We start from the raw sequence: 12,506 nt of genomic DNA on the forward strand, positions 1-12,506 counted from the left end.
TCAAGAATTGAGTTAAGATCATGCCTGATAAACAAGAACAGTGTGAGACTAGAAGTCAATGAACCAAAATTGGTGTTTTGGAAATTAGCCCTAATTTGCGGGCAAAATATGAGGGGATGGGCTATTCCGACTACTGTTCCCTTTTTCAGATCCTCAAAAAGGGACTTTGAGTGGGAAAGGCTACTGGGCAGCTGGTTGACTGAAAGACAAAAGAAGGAACAAGCTTCACCCTCATAGTTGACACCTCAACCATCTGCTGGGCCCTAAACTGTGTCTATTCTAATCCTGAAAGATGTCTTGAGCAGACTGGGCCAGAGAGAGTGAACCAGTTGACATCACCAGTTTCGGCCAAATCCCATATGCCGTCTAGGAAGTGAGACTTTGACTGACTGACAAATATACACCTATGTGTGTTTCCTCCCGATCTTCAACAACAGCTCCAGCCAATTTCAACTAACTTCTTCTCTTTCCCCAAAAAGGACTTTTTTATCATCTTTGTTACCATCTAAGACTGTGGTTTTTCAACCTTTTTCTTTTGCAGACCTCTAAAAATTTTGAATGGAAGTACAGACCAATATGGAAATCTTAGACATAGTCTGCAGATCCACTAGGGATCCACAGACCACAGGTTGAAAACCACTGTTTTATGGTAACAACAACCTTTCACAGACCCCTTAGTCATAGTTTGTGGACCTGAGATTGAAACCACTGATCTAACAGACTGTCAAACAAGGGAGGGGGTTCCTTTGAGAAGGAAACAAGGGATGTTAAAATAAAAGCCTTACTTAATATTATTCAAATGCTTTAACTGTTTTTCCTTCTTTTCTGTATCTTTAATTAAAGACTAAAATTATGTTTAATGATGATGTGTTTTCCATGGTACTTGTAGTTCATAGGGCTAGTCTGCTGGCTTGCTATATTATATATCTTATCTTTATTGACGGGTTTGATTTATATTATTTTGGCTTATTTTTGTACTGAATAATTTTAGTAAATATTGCATCATTATATTTGGCTATAATGCAGGAAGCTACAGGCCTGTATCTTGTATTATTAGCTAAAGCAAATTTGCATGAGTGTTTGTAACCTGTGGCATAGATAAATGGCCTACTGGTTATCTTTTAAGATTTTGGGGAACTGAATGTGTTTACCAATTCTGGGACATACTAATAACCATAAGGTACACAAGAACATGGAAGTAATGGTTCAGGCCAAAGATAACAGGGTATCAGATAATTGGCATTAATATGTAAGAATATGCCAGCCTATAGAATAAGTGTACCCTAAGGAAATGAGATTTGGGCATGGAAGATTGGACACTGACATGAATATTCAGGATAGTGCCAAGACTCTATAAGAGGGCAAACCACCATTTGAAGATTATTCTTTTAGATTTTTAGTTCCCCTTTGTTTAGCTACCAGCTTATCTTTTGCAGTATAACTTAGTTATTCAGCACTGACCCTGCTCTCCACCATCGGTATTGACGAAACTGGACCATCGGACTCTTCTGGCATGTCAGAGGCGAGGCTGGTCCTGTGTCTCATCACCAGGTCCACAAGAAGGGTATGAATATGCTAGTTTAATTAGCTTTAGTGAGGAATGTTACCATAGGTACTCTTAAAACTGTATTATTTCTTTTTAATTCTGTGGTCTGGAGCTTTGATGACATTTTCCTGTAATAAAAATCTCTGCTTTGTTCTCAGCGTGAATGTTCTTGCCACACACTGTGAGGCTCCTTACAAAATATTGAACTCTCTACACTGAATTCTGATGCATTGATTTCAGGACAAAAACCTTATTATGTTCTGGTCAGATCATTGGAGAGCCTGTAATAAATCAGCCCTCTAAAAATCGGGTTAGCATACTAAGCAGGTTGACGTTTCTGTATACCAAACCTTGTCCAACGTTGTTTAATGTTTGACATTTTCAGGATCGCATTAATACCTTTGGCTCTTTGGGCCTATATATTCCATCTAAATCAATAGTACGGATCTGTCATTGAGAACCTCTTGAAGGGTTGGAAAATGTCAGAGGTAGAGGAGTTATAGAACCACCAAGGAGGCCATGGAAGGAGCTGGCAGAGCTATGGATACCTTGCCAAACAACAGCACAAACAGTTGCAGAGTATTAGCTGTCCTTACAACCATTCTAAACCCCAGAGGCTGCTAGTCCCAAGCTGGTTAGCACTTGCCCAATTTTTCACACACAACTCAAAATGAAAGAAAAAGCAAGAAAAGTGACCCAAAACAGAGAAAATAGTAACACTCTCTGGATTTGCCAGATTTGTGCTCATTACCCATTGCTTCCACCAAGTGGCAGGCTCTCATTTCCAACTGTCAAACCCCAGCTAGCCTGCAGGCCTGACAGCTTCCCAGGAGCCAGCAGCACACGGGGAGTAGATGTTTCCCAGGCTGGAGGCTGGCGGATTGAGGTGCCAAATCTCCGCAGCGTTCTTCTGTCAGTCCTGTTTCCCTTGGGTTGCAGAGGGCCTCCATCCCTCCAGCAAAAGCCATGTTGGATCAAGCAGGAGCTTGATCAAGCGACTGCATGGGGCCTTTCGTGCTGGCTGAAGCATGAGATTTGTTTATAGTCTTTGCCCTAATACAGAGCTGCAGATATTAAGAGTAATGGGTGTGTGCAATGTAGAGCTTCCTGTTCTCTCCATGGCCTAGGTGGTAGGGATAGGGCTTATTGTATGTCACTGGCCTGAAAAGCAGGGTAGTAGGATGGAGCCAGGGGGTCAGTGTAAATCATGGGGATAGTGCCTTGAGTGTGCTGTGCACTTACACCACACAAATCCCAGCCCAGCCCTGCCCTGGAGTGAGACCTCCCAGAATGAATAACTGAGAGAAAAGTAGAACATTCTCCTCTCTCTCTTGTGTGACAGCAAACCCCACTCATTGCACTGAGGGCACAGTGGGACGTGTTGGTCTGCTCCAATTCTCACTTGTTCACTCCCTCCTCTCTCTCTTGCGCTTTCTCTCTCTGTGGAGGGACTGTGGCTGCTTGTGCACTGTTAGACCTATGGGCAGAAATGACATTGTTAAAACAAGAAAGCTAAATTCCTATGGGGTAGGAACTGTCCCTTCCTCATTCTGTCCACCAGTGACAGGAGAGTCAGCAGTGGAAAGCTGGTGCCACCCCCAATGATATATCCCAGTATTGCCTTCACAATGGTAGCACCCTGTTAGAATTGCTCCTACCCAAGGGCAATGATGCATTTCAGCTGATCATTCTGCCCATTTAGCTACTTTTGGTTTGTTCACACTCCAGCTTCCCCCAGAACCGAGTCCTTGTTATTCACTCTAGGTTTCCTCAGCTAGTTTGTCAAGAGAACTGTCTCTTACCACATCACCTGGGCTCCAGCTCTTGCACCCTCTCCTCTCTCTGGTGTTAGAACTGCTGCTGCACTGACTCATCCTGATCCACCTGTGGTGGCTTTTCTCTCTCCTGCTGCTCCCACCACTGTCCTTCTCTTTCTCCTTCTCCTCTCTTGATCCCGAACATTCTCTCCTCTCCATAATGCTGCAGCTCTAAATTTGAGTGTGCCACATAGTCAGAACTCCTGGGTTCTGGCCCCAGCTCTCCCTCTAACTTGGTAAGTAACCCGGGAACCAGGGTTAATTGCTCTGCCTGGCTGTTCCTTATTTTATAAATAACTTGCTTCTGAATCTTTCCAAACAGATTTTATTGGACCAAATCAGAGTCAAATGTCTTGTCCCCTTTCCAGTCCTCAGGAGGCTAAACTGCTGCAAGCCACGGGCAGGGAAGAAGAGACCGAGATGCCATCAATGCTTTCAGGTCCATGCAGTGTGTGGCAGAGACTTGATTAGGTGGAGTGTGTCCAGATGATCCCTGCTCCATGCTGCAGAGGAAGGCACTGTGGGATCTGTTGGGCTTTGCTGATGAGGTTTTCAATCTTTGGGCCGATCTACACTACAAATTTGCATCCCCACAGCTGTACTGCAGCCCATCTGGTGAACATGCTCTAAGCTGATGGGAGAGAGAGCTACCGTCAGCTTAATAACTCCATCTCTGTGACAGGCAATAGCTATGTTGGCAGAAGAAGCTCTCCCACTGACATAGTGCTGTCTACATGGAGGGTTAAGGTCGGTATAACTACCTGGCTCAGTGGTGTGGATGTAGTGTAAACCAAGCCTTTTTCTCTTCCCCATTCACTCCTCCTCTCTTCCTTTCACCTTCCATTTTATCCCCGTGATTCTGTGTCCTCTTATCCTTCTTTTGTCTCCCTATTTAGCTAATTCCCTGCCATCAAAACTCCACTCAAAGAATTAAACAAACATATCTGTCATGGTGCTTCGTGATGTATTCAGACCATCCTCCTGCTCTCATGTTAATCCTACAAGTTTGTTACAGCTCCGGAACAAGTCTCTTTACTAGCTTCCTTAATATATGAGTATGCCCTTGAAATGACATTGTTTAGAGAGTAAATTGTCTCGATAATATTTAAGACATATAGTGTCATATTTTCATTACAGCACGGTTAAGAATCATCTAGTTGGGTTACTGTAGATCGGGGCAGGCAAACTTTTTGGCCTGAGGGCCACATCAGGTTTCCAAAATTGTATGGAGGGCCAGTTAGGGGAGTTCAGTGCCTCCCCAGACAGCTGGAGGTGTGGCCCGGCCCCTGCCCCCTATCTGACCCCCCTTGCTTCTCCTCCCTGACAGCCCTCCTGAGACTCCTGCCCCATCCAACCCCCCCCCCATTTCCTGTCCCCTGACACCTCCCCCCGGGACCCTGCCCCATCCACCCCTCCCTGTCCCCAACCGCCCCTGGACCCTTCACCCCTGACTGCCCCCCACCGCCCCATCCAACCCCTCCTCTCATTCCTGACTGCCCTCCTGGAATCCCCTGCCCCATCCAACCACTCCTTCTCCCTGACCGCCCCTGGACCCCTGCCCCTGACTGCCCCCAGCTGCCTCATCCAACCCCCTGCTCCTGCCTGACTGCCCTCCTTCAACCCGCCTGTTCCCCGCCCTCTGACTGCCCCGACCCCTGTCCACACCCTTGCCCCTTGACCACCATCTCCAACTCCCCTGTCCTCTATCCAACCCCCATGTTCCCTTACTGTGCTGCCTGGAGCACCAGTGGCTGGCAGCACTACAGCTGCGCCGCCCAGAGCACCAGAACAGGCACCCATGCCACACAGCTGGAGCCAGCCACGCCACCGCGCAGCACAGAGCTCGCAGCCTCGCTGCCCAGAGAATTGCAGCAGTGAGCTGAGGCTGTGGGGGAAGGGGAACAGCAGAGGAGGGGCTGGGTGCTAGCCTCCCAGGCCAGGAGCTCAGGAGCCAGGCAGGAGGGTCCCACGGGCCGTAGTTTGCCCACCTCTGCTGTAGATACTTGGGATTTCTATTTTACATTATAGCACTGAACAGTTTCCACAGGCTAAAACTGGCTTTTAGATCAGTTGTTCTTAAATGCAAGTTCAATTTTTAAATTTGTGTTTGTTTTGAAGCTTTACACCATAAGTATCTTGAACTGAAGTGTGTTTTCATTTGTGCCTGAGAAATATCAAATGCATTGTATAAACAGATTACTATATTTAAGACTTTATTTCTTATTCCTGAAGTAATTTAATAGGAAAAGAAAACACATTGCCATTGGAAAAAGGTGATAACATTTTTCTACTGGAAATACACTTTCAGGTGTCTTAGATCTGATAGGAAATCCATGTTGGTCAATCTATTCTAATATTTTCTTTCCAATTATCACTTTAAATCTTTTTGTCTTTCCTTTTTTTTTAAGCTAGTGCAAAATGAATTTGCTCTCTAATTTGTTAGTTATTCCATATTTTAGAGGAATTTTTGAGGGGAAACCCAGCTACTTTAGACTTCATAACTTTTTAATGAGAAATGAGATATACAAATTAAGAGTGCATATATTTGCTTGTTTATAATTTTCCAGATGGTAATAGAAATGAAAATTAAAAAGTATATGGGTGTTTGAGGGTGATTAGTGTAATACTGTAAGGACAATGATACTGAGCAAATATTCTGAATGAATTTTATTTACCAATTAAAGTTTTTAGTTCTCGTATTAGAGCTCCTAAACTAATTTCTAAGCTATCTGCCAAAAAAACCCTAGTTTTCAGGTGTTTAAGTAGCCCCTGGAATCATGGTTAAAGTTGCCCCCACTACCAAAATCTGAAATGACCCCCCTGCAGAGCTGGCATCTGCTTTTCATTCTCTTGCTGGGCTGGGCAAGGGGGGTGGGGGCAGGAATGTGAAACACTCAGTTTATGTGAATAGGGATGTCTCTTTTATTCTCCTTAGAGATCTTGACAAAACTTTCATGGAGATACTTTGCAATCCTCTCCCAAAGGCTTCTAGGGATGGCAGCCTTATCCTTCCTCTGTGATAGGGAACTTTCTCATGCCATACTGCGATGAGTTCAGCTGGCAGCACCGCAGCAAACAAGTAGTGGGATAGAGGCCTGGGCAGCTTTAGGATGCCCTTAAGAGTTAAGGATCTTGATTACCACTGACTTGTCTAGGGAGACAAGGTGGGTGAGGTAATATCTTTTATTGGACTGACTTCTGCTGGTGAGAAAAAAGAAGTTGGTCCAATAGAAGATATTACCTCACCCACCTTGTCTGTCTAATATACTGGGATGCACAGACCTACAGTAACACTACATACTGACTTCTCTAGTCATTTACCTCCACTGAAATACTAGAGTGCTGTGGCCACAGTCAGACTCGCTGTGTTTTCTTGATGCTGTCTCTATGAACAATTGAAAGCAGTGTAGTTAAAGCCAGAGGACCAAATTCACAGCTAGTGTATTTCCTCTAACTGCAGTGCCATAGAGTTGACTCAGAACCTGAGCACCCCATTACTGTAGTGTAACCCACAGTCTTTGGTGTGTTTATCCTCACAACACCCTGCAAGGCAGGGAAGTGCTGTTTGCCTCATTTTGCAAAGAGACTCAGATAGTCAAAGGTATGTAGGTACCTAACGCCCATTGATTTCAATCAGAGTTAGGTGCCTGAATACCGCTGAGGATCTGCCCTGAGTGACTTGTCCAGAGTCACACACGGGTTTGTAGTGGAGCAGGGAACTGAACGGGGGTCTTCTGAGTCTAGCAAGCTAATGAGAGGAACCATCCTTCCTCTCAGCTCCGCGGGTCAGAGCATCCCAAGTCTAACGGGCCACATTCAGCGGCGGTGAAAGTGCAGTGAAATGGGGGCCGGATTTGACCCTCCCTGCCTCCCAAAGGCACCTGCAAGGGCCAGTTTAAAACCCCGGCCCCTGCCCCCACCCCCGGGCTGGGTGAGAGGAGGGGCTGGCTGCAGACGCCAGGCTCCCCAAAGGCTCCGGGAGGCGGGCAGGGAGAGGGCAGCCGAGCGAAGGGGGAACCGATCCGAGGGTGGGTGGCCGGGAGCCGCCAGCTGCCCCCTAGGCAGCCGAGCCGGGGCTGGCAGCCGCGCGGTGCTTCGGGGCCAGGCTGACACGCCTCCCTGGGCTCGCCCCTGGGACCCGCAGGCAGAGGCGGCGGGGTCGCTGCCGCGCTCAGCCCGTCCCGCATGCGGGCAGCCAGGGGCAAAGACAGCGCCAGCCTCGGCCAGCCAGGGGCGGCGGCGCTACTCGGCCTCCTGGCCGCCAGCGCCCTCCTCGCCCTGGCCCTCCACAGCTCCCCGGGCGCTGACCTCTGCTGGGGGGCGAACGGGACGCGGGGCTGCCCCCGGCCGCCCCCGGCTCTGCTGGACTAGCTGAGCCGGCGGCAGCGGGACCTGCTGCGCTTGGCCACGTCTGCCGGGGGGCACACGGAGCTGGGGCCGAGCCGCGGCGGCCGCCTGGGCTGCGAGGACCTGAGCCGCATGACCGGGCTGGGCGTTGTGGGCTCCGGCTTCACCAAGCTGGTGTTGCGAGCCGCGCTGCCGGGGGCCGGAGCCATCGCGCTCAAGTCAGTGCACCGGGCGGGCAGCGACACGGGCTGGCCAGCTACAAGCTGCTCAAGGAGCTGGCCCTGCTGCAGCGCCTCGACCACCCCGGCGTCCTCAAGGCAGGTAGAGGGACCGGGGGGCGGTGGGACACAGCGCTTCTGCCCCCCGCTGCTCCAATGCCGCCCGCGCGGCTGCCCCACTCGCCCAGAGCCCCGCGGCTACTGCGGGCGACCCCGGGCAACTGCTGCGGTAGCGCCCCCATCCCCGCGTGAACGGAGGCGTTTGGGGGAGACGGTAGCGGGGCGAGTGCCCGATCTCCTTGGCCTACAGCCATCGCCACAGGCAGCGACGCTCTGCGTTAGCCAGGTGTCGGCACCTGTCTGTCCCTGCTGTGCTATAGCGCCCGGCCGGTACTAATGTGCGTCCGGAGCTGGGCGAGGGAAGGAGAGCCCGGTCTTCCAAATAAAGCCAAGCTGGTGAGATGGGAAGGGGAGGGGGTGTTAACTGCAAACTCTCTTGAAAGATGCGCCCGGAGCCACGTGCTTTGTAGAAAGCGAGGTCTTCAAATTCACAGCCCGTAAACTAATCAGGAGCTTGGTGACCGCTAATGATGCCATTCGCGGCGGGGGGGCGGGGGCGGGGAATCGCGCAAGGCAGTTCACGCTGCTTTCTCGCTCAGCGGAACAACTGCTGTTGATCGGGGCAGCAAACAGAACTGTGCATCGATGTGATGGCATCAGTGACTTCTATACACAGACCAATTGAATTGTATTATCTATAGTACTGTATTTACACAGTGTCTACCTGCTGTGAACAGAGTATAGGAGAATTGATGCCTTTTACTGCACTTGAATCTATATTCCCCAGAGGCCACGCTGCTCTGTCAATACATATTCAACCTTTCCCCTTGACATTTGTGTTTGAATATGCATCAGTATGACAATCACTCTTTTTCTCTCTAGAGCTGCATGGTCAGTGCTATGATAATAGCTTAGATCCTGAAATAAGGGTCATAGCTATGCTGAAGCTGGGATCCCCTCTGGAGATGATTCAGCTTCTGCAGACTCCCTGGGAGGAGAGATTTAAAGTAAGAAAACAAAACAAAGGCAGTTTTATCATAGCTTTTAGGTCTCAAACAGAGTAAATGCAAAGAGCCCATGATGTGTGCTGGGGCTCACAGGATTGTCATACTAACTCTCTGTATGCACCTGGAAATCTTTAAATAATCTTGTTTTCACCCCTTTTAAATTACAGTAAATAATATCCGGGGCGACTCCAGGTACCAGCACACCAAGCGTGTGCCTTGGGCGGCAAGCAGCAGGGGGCACTCTGCCGAGGGCGGCAGGCAGATTGCCTTCGGCGGCATGCCTGCCAAGGGTCCGCTGGTCCCGCGGCTTCAGTGGACTTCCCGCAGGCGTGCCACCAAATCCACGGGACCAGGGACCTCCCACAGGCAAGCCGCGGAAGGCAGCCTGCCTGCTGTGTTTGGGGTGGCAAAATACCTAGAGCTGCCCCTGATAATATCTCCAGTCAGAGAGCAGGAGCTCCACTATTACTAGCTATTCCTTTAGTCCCCCCTCTGAAGCAATGTTACAGCAGACCTAAAATTACAAAAAATCTAAAGAATCCTGCCTAGGGATAGTATTGTGTTTAATGCTCTGTGTTAGACCGGATGTGTGGTTCCTTCTGTTCTGCACGCCTTTGCAGAGAGATCTATTGTTTTGTATAGGCAGGCCCATTATTGCAGTGCTATTATGTTCCAGTGGATGGGGCAACGGACAGGGACTGGTTCTATTCCAAGCTCTTCCACCGACCGACCTCCTGCGTGACCTTGGGCAAGTTACTTCACCTCTCTGTGCTTCTGCCTTTTCTCTTATCCTTTTTCTGTTTCTTATCCTTTTTCTAGATCGGGGTGGGCAAACTTTTGGCCCTGAGGGCCACATCTGGGTATGGAAATTGTATGGTGGGCCATGAATGCTCATGAAATTGGGGGCTAGGGGTACAGGAGGGGATGAGGGCTCCGGTCGGGGGTTCAGGCTCTGGGGTGGGGCCAGATATGAGGAGTTCAGGCTGCAGGAGAGGGGTCTGGGCTGGGGCAGGGGTCCAGTTTGGGGAGTGAGGGCTCCAGCTGGGGGGTGCAGGCTCTGGGGTGAAGGAGGGTGGGACTGAGGGATTCAGAGAGCAGAAGAGGATCAGGGCTGGGGTAGGGGGTCGGAGTGCTGGAGGCGGTCAGGAGTGCTGGCCTTTGGGAGCTGGGGGGCTGCGATTGGGGAGGGGGCAGCGTGCAGAGCCCCCTGACTGCCCCTACGCGTAGAAGCTGGAGTGGGGACATGCTAATGCTTCCACAAGCAGCACGGAGCCACAGCACATGTGGAGCGGGGCAAGCCCCGGATCTTGCTCCCCAGCGGCAGCTTGAGGGCTGGATTTAAACGTCTGAAGGGCCGGATGCGGCCCCCAGGCCATAGTTTGCCCACCCCTGTTCTAGATTATAAGCTGTTCAGGACAGGGACCGTCTCTTAAAATGTGTTTGTCCAGTAAGGCACTGATCTTGTTTTGGGCCTGTTTGTGCTACTATCATACAAACACATAATAAATTGCTGTCTCAGTCTGGTAGGTGAGAGGCCAAGTGAGGCTCTTTAGCTCTCCATTAGCATAAATTACGTATGACGTGGAAGTTATTTTTATTGTTTGTGTTACAGTAGTGCCCCCAGAGGTCTCGGTCAGAGTCTCACTGTAATGACTGCTGCTTATTTGCTTTACTGGAAGGAGGATGGTGTTGAAGTTAAAGGAAGAACTACACTGCAATCAGTGACAAATTCTTTGGTTAAAAAACCCTCAAACCATACCCCAAAAGCATGTGACCCACAAGGCTGAACGTGGCTACCATAGTCATAGCCACCAACAGACCAAGACATCCAAAACTCAGCATAGGGGCTTCATGGCAGGCTCGAGCAGAAGGAAAGGTCTCCCACATTCCTGCGCCAGCCCAGATCCCCCTCCAGCAGCCCAAACCCCTCATTCCCGGCCCCACCGCAGAGCCCACACCCCCAGCCGGAGCGCTCACCCCTCCCACCCCAACCCCCTGCCCCAGCTTGGTGAAAATGAGTGAGTGAATGAGGGTGAGGGAGAGTAAGCAACGGGGGGGGGGAGGGAGTGAGCAGTGGACAGAGCCTTGGAGATGGGGTGGGGCAGGGGCTTCGGGGTAGGGGGCAAGGCAAGAGTGTTCAGTTTTGTGCAATTAAAAAGTTGGCAACCCTACCTGTGCCCCGCCCTAACTTGAATGACTACACCGTAATTTAACAGCCCCTAAGCCCAAATCAGCTGGCATGGGCTGACCGCGGGTTTTTAATTGCAGTGTAGACATACCCTTAATGCACAAAATATTTAGTACAATAGTTTTACATAGGGAGTGCTGTTCTAGAACAGATAATTGGACCATCTACACCTATATCCTGACTCCAGCTATGGTCTATACCAGGGGTCGGCAACCTTTCAGAAGTGTGTGCCGAGTCTTCATTTATTCACTCTAATTTATGGTTTCGGGTGCCAGTAATACATTTTAATGTTTTTTAGAAGGTCTCTCTCTATAAGTCTATATATTATATAACTAAACTAGTGTTGTGTTGTAAAGTAAACAAGGTTTTCAAAATGTTTAAGAAGTTTCATTTAAAATGAAATTAAAATGTTGATCTTTCGCTGCCGGCCCGCTCAGTCCACTGCTGGTCTGTCAGCCAGAACCCAAGACCAGCAACAGGCTGTGTGGGGCAGAGGACCCCGAGGGCTGGAGTCAGGGCTGGGGGTTGGGTATGTGGGGGGGTGTAGGTGTCAGGGCAGAGGGGGGCCTGGGTATGGGTGACGGTGATGGTGTCAGGGCTAGGGTTGGGGGTGGGGGTATGAAGGAGTCAAGCAGCGGGCTGAGTGTGTATGAGGGAGGTACAGGGCTAAGGGCAGGGGCCTGGGAGGTGTGCGGGGCTCAGGGCAGAGGGCGTGGTGTATGTGTGGGGGTCAGGGCTCAGGGGAGAGGGCTGGGTGACTGCCCCCCTAAGAACTCCCAACCCCACTGCTCTTTGTCCCCTGATTACCCCGTCCTGGGACCCCTGCCCCCAACTGCCCCTCAGGACCCCACCCCCTATCTAAGCCTCCCTGTTCCTTGTCCTCGGAGTTGGACCCTATCCCCTACCTATCTCAGGACTGCCCCGACCCTTATCCACATCCCAATCCCCAGCCAGACCCCTGGGACTCCCATGCCTATCCAACCACTCCCAGCCCCTGACAGGACTCCCTGCCTGCGCCAACCCCTCTCCGCACTCCTGCCTCCTGACAGGACCCCCAGAACTCCCAACTCATCCAACCCCCCCAACTCCTTGTCCCCTGACCACCCCCTCCAGAGACCCCTCACCCTAACTGCCCCCCTCCAGGACCTTCCTTGCTCCTGGTCCCCTGACTGCCCTGACCCCTATCAACTCCCTGCCCCCTCACAAACCCCAGGACTCCCATGCCCCATCCAACCCCCCCTGCTCCCTGACTGCCCCTTCCAGAGACCCCGCCCCAAACCCCCCTGGAACCCTACCTCCCCATCCAACTCACCCTGCTCCCTG

General features: G+C 50.6%; 1 pseudogene; it reads left to right on the forward strand.

Moving 5' to 3' along the window:
* The first annotated feature begins 7,548 nt into the window (after nucleotides 1–7,548).
* Nucleotides 7,549–12,506, forward strand: part of LOC116821837 (extracellular tyrosine-protein kinase PKDCC-like) — a 13,611-nt pseudogene continuing 8,653 nt past the window's right edge.

This window comes from Chelonoidis abingdonii, chromosome 4 (assembly GCF_003597395.2).
Source record: "Chelonoidis abingdonii isolate Lonesome George chromosome 4, CheloAbing_2.0, whole genome shotgun sequence".
Taxonomy (NCBI): domain Eukaryota; kingdom Metazoa; phylum Chordata; order Testudines; family Testudinidae; genus Chelonoidis; species Chelonoidis abingdonii.